Source organism: Procambarus clarkii, chromosome 23 (genome assembly GCF_040958095.1).
Source record: "Procambarus clarkii isolate CNS0578487 chromosome 23, FALCON_Pclarkii_2.0, whole genome shotgun sequence".
NCBI lineage: Eukaryota > Metazoa > Arthropoda > Malacostraca > Decapoda > Cambaridae > Procambarus > Procambarus clarkii.
Genome location: NC_091172.1, coordinates 10,832,576 through 10,837,575, shown reverse-complemented (window position 1 = coordinate 10,837,575; position 5,000 = coordinate 10,832,576). Strand labels below are relative to the sequence as shown.

Below are 5,000 nucleotides of genomic sequence, written 5' to 3'. Positions count from 1 at the left end.
TGCACTGCGCAAAGCACCTTTAGGCGCTCTGAGAGTTGTGCTTTTTGTTTTTTAATTAGGATATATTTTATTGTTTTTTAATGTTTTCATTACTCTTTCTGTTTTGAAATGGAAATAGTTGACTTTGCAAACATTTTGACATAAACTTTACCTGAACATTTATAAAAACAACAAAAATATGTCCTTGACAATTTTGCTAAAAATGGGTGAGCAGTGCAAGGGTTAAGAACATATGTGTAAATACACTAATATACATTAAACACTAATAAGGTGTAATTAATAGGAATGTATATACAAGAAACTTAATAATTCTAGAGATGAATCAGTGACGCTATGTTGGGTACACAGCAACGTATTATTGGAACATCCATATATGAATGTTCATATCATCCCTCCATGAGACGCCACGGTCCCCCCCCCACACATGAATACACATGCAATAGCAATAACTAAAATATCTCAAACAGGCACAGTACAGCATGCTATATTAACTCAAACATATATACTGGAAAACAAATAGACATCCTGGTTAACTTCTAATAACTGAGGAAAGAATAATTAATGACCATACATGTTTATCATGATAACTGTTAGAATCAAGTATTATGGATTCATAAAATTCACCATCACCTGTGTCGCTCCTAGATCCTCCTGTACCGTTTGTTCCTTCAGAACCTACAACTCTTGTTCCTTGTACAACCTACAACACGACTACACTGTTGTGTACCACAGTATTCTAATTCTCCCTGGAACATTATCCGCCTCTGGATCACTAGCTAATTCTAGAGCAATCACTAGTCACTATTAAGCACATAAACTGTTCCTTGGACATTACCTGTTTCTGAGCCTCAACTGCTCCTTGGCACCTTGCTGTCTCTGGACGACTAACTAGTGCTGGTCTACTAGCACTTACACCACTGACTCCTGGACCACTGACTCCTGGACCACTGACTCCTGGACCACTGACTCCTGGACCACTGACTCCTGGACCACTGACTCCTGGACCACTGACTCCTGGACCACTGACTCCTGGACCACTGACTCTTGAACCATTGACTCCTGGACCACTGACTCTTGAACCATTGACTCCTGGACCACTGACTCCTGGACCACTGACTCCTGGACCACTGACTCCTGGACCACTGACTCCTGGACCACTGACTCCTGGACCACTGACTCTTGAACCATTGACTCCTGGACCACTGACTCTTGAACCACTGACTCCTGGACCACTGACTCCTGGACCACTGACTCCTGGACCACTGACTCTTGAACCATTGACTCCTGGACCACTGACTCTTGAACCATTGACTCCTGGACCACTAACTCTTGAACCATTGACTCCTGGACCACTGACTCTTGAACCATTGACTCCTGGACCACTGGCTCTTGAACCATTGACTCCTGGACCACTGACGTCTTGTTTATTTTAACCTCCTATCTTTTGAACCACACTAAAAGCCACTTAGTTTCAGTTAATAATGGAATACACACACACACTTCTTTAACTGGACAGCATTGTTGCTAGGCAAGGAAGTAAATGAGATTTATGCCAAATTTTGCGAAATATACGATGAAGGCACACATACATGCATACCAAAACAGAGGTGCAGGACCAGAAAACAGGATTGGCTCAACAGAAATTGTGAGAGGGGCCAGAAAGGATAAGACAAGGAAATGGAAAAAAAATATTTTTTCATTCAACCTCTTCACCCTTACTTCATTACACACGGTAAGGCACACATTACACAGTACACACACAACCTTCCAAGAGGTTGAACGGCCTATTGACAGAGCTCGTGTGCATGGGGGAATTGTGTAAAATCCTGGTTTGTGTCTCGGAGAGGCTGCAGGATCCAAGTAAATTCAGTAGAATTTCTGGCTGCAATTCTTTTACCATGTCGCAGCTCAGTCGATTAATGCAGCGTCTGGGATGCTCTCGGACGTCGGTTCGAATCCTCGTCACGGCCCTTGTGGATTTGTTCATTAAGACGTAAGGTCTTAACTAATGCTGTTTAAGCAAGAAACATTAAGATGTAAACTCAACACTTAACAAGTTCTCTTTAGGCAAGAGAGGGAAGGATGATTTAATGATTTCCATCCTGCTGGCTCGCAGTTTTTTGGTATGTTGAGAGAATATATATATATTGGTTGTGGTATGATGACCACAGCTACCACAACTAACATAGCTACCATGTCTACCACGTCTACCACAGCTACCACTCTACCACGTGGTAGACCACAGCTGCTACTCTACCACGTGGTAGACCACAGCTGCTACTCTACCACGTCTACCACAGCTACCACTCTACCACGTGGTAGACCACAGCTGCTACTCTACCACGTCTACCACAGCTACCACAGCTTCAACAGCTACCACAACTACTACGTCAACCACAGCTACCACAGCTTCAACAGCTACTACTTTACCACGTCTACCACAGCTTCAACAGCTACTACTCTACCACGTCTACCACAGCTTCAACAGCTACTACTCTACCACGTCTACCACAGCTACTACTCTACCACGTCTACCACAGCTTCAATAGCTACTACTCTACCACGTCTACCACAGCTTCAACAGCTACTACTCTACCACGTCTACCACAGCTACTACTCTACCACGTCTACCACAGCTACTACTCTACCACGTCTACCACAGCTACTACTCTACCACGTCTACCACAGCTTCAACAGCTACCACAACTACTACGTCAACCACATCAACCACAGCTACCGTATCCAGCCCCTGCTGCTGCTCCTCCTAAATTACAGCCCAATTCCACAAATTAATGGAATTGTACCCCTGAAAGGAGGATTGTGTGTCACTGTGTGGAAGATTATGGCATTAGATCGTCAATTTGCTCAGCTCGGGCGCCCTGCTCCGTCTGTTTTGCCTCGATTGTATCACCTATTAAGTATATCCCTTGGAATAATATAGCATACTGACTATATTAAGTAACGTGGTATAATATGTGTATAACATATTATGAACATATATAATAGTATAACAATATGTGAACATATTGGATATTTTGTGTCGTGATGAAAGTCACTTCTTAAGACTATCTAGAGGACAGATTCTAGGATATGAGATGTAACTGTTATATCTATTTCCTTGAGATATCGATATAACAGTTATCTCGTTACTAAGATAACAGTGACCTCGCTAATAAGACACCAGCGACTTCGTTACTAAGACGCCAGTGACCTTGTTACTAAGACACCAGCGACTTCGATACTAAGACACTAGCGACCTTGTTACTAAGACACCAGCGACTTCGATACTAAGACACTAGCGACCTTGTTACTAAGATGCCAGTGACCTCGTTACTAAGACGGCAGTGACCTCGATACTAAGACACTAGTGACCTTGTTACTAAGATGCCAGTGACCTCGTTACTAAGACGGCAGTGACCTCGATACTAAGACACTAGTGACCTTGTTACTAAGATGCCAGTGACCTCGTTACTAAGACGGCAGTGACCTCGATACTAAGACACTAGTGACCTCGTTACTAAGATGCCAGTGACCTCGTTACTAAGACACCAGTAACCTCGTTACTAAGACACCAGTGACCTCGTTACTAAGACATCAGTGACTTCGTTAATACGATACCAGTGACCTCGTTACTAAGACGACAGTGACCCCTGTCTTAAGACGACAGTGACCCTTGTCTTAAGACGCCAGTGACCCCTGTCTTAAGACGACAGTGACCCCTGTCTTAAGACGACAGTGACCCCTGTCTTAAGACTACAGTGACCCCTGTCTTAAGACTACAGTGACCCCTGTCTTAAGACTACAGTGACCCCTGTCTTAAGACGACAGTGACCCCTGTCTTAAGACGACAGTGACCCCTGTCTTAAGACTACAGTGACCCCTGTCTTAAGACGACAGTGACCCCTGTCTTAAGACTACAGTGACCCCTGTCTTAAGACGCCAGTGACCCTTGTCTTAAGACGACAGTGACCCCTGTCTTAAGACTACAGTGACCCCTGTCTTAAGACTACAGTGACCCCTGTCTTAAGACGCCAGTGACCCCTGTCTTAAGACTACAGTGACCCCTGTCTTAAGACTACAGTGACCCCTGTCTTAAGACGACAGTGACCCCTGTCTTAAGACTACAGTGACCCCTGTCTTAAGACGACAGTGACCCCTGTCTTAAGACTACAGTGACCCCTGTCTTAAGACTACAGTGACCCATGTCTTAAGACTACAGTGACCCCTGTCTTAAGACGACAGTGACCCCTGTCTTAAGACGACAGTGACCCCTGTCTTAAGACTACAGTGACCCCTGTCTTAAGACGACAGTGACCCCTGTCTTAAGACTACAGTGACCCCTGTCTTAAGACGCCAGTGACCCTTGTCTTAAGACGCCAGTGACCCCTGTCTTAAGGCTCCAGTGACCCCGTATCTAAGGTGCCAGATAAGGCCTCCATAAGTTCATCAGGTAGTCACGTTCTATTACACTAAGTAATATTGTACCAGAAGCTTAGTAGTAAAGTCTTTACTTAAGAATTTACAACCAATTCTTTACCAGATGTTTGTTAACAACAGTTTACTAGCAAATATTCTAGTTATAATTTACTAGTGTAAACTAGTAAATTATAGTTTACACTATAAATTATAGTAACACTAGTTTACTTGCATATACCTTGACAATGGTTCAGTGACATAGGTTTTAAAAATACAGTAGCTACATTGCAAATATTTAAACTATAGGTACTTTCAAATAATTTATATATACTTCTTTTTACCATTTTAACAACAGTGTATTACAAAATGTTTAAATAACAGATTACTATTAACAATGTTAAATACTAGTTTACTATCAAATGTTTAAATATCAGTTTACTTGCAATTGTTTAAATGTCTATTTTTCTGTCAAATGCTTAAATAATATATTGAAATACCAGGCTACAATAAGAGATTTTCAAACATGTGAGGTTCCCAGCGGTTTAACTAGGCTTTAGTAAGGATCCCCATCCATTTGAGAGACG

The 5,000-nt window shown here is 42.6% G+C and overlaps 1 protein-coding gene across 5 annotated transcripts in view; it reads left to right on the top strand.

Moving 5' to 3' along the window:
* The window catches only part of LOC123753826 (cell adhesion molecule Dscam1), a 1,066,948-nt gene that overhangs the window by 958,809 nt on the left and 103,139 nt on the right, over positions 1-5,000 (top strand). The gene's annotated exons all lie outside the window — the stretch shown is intronic.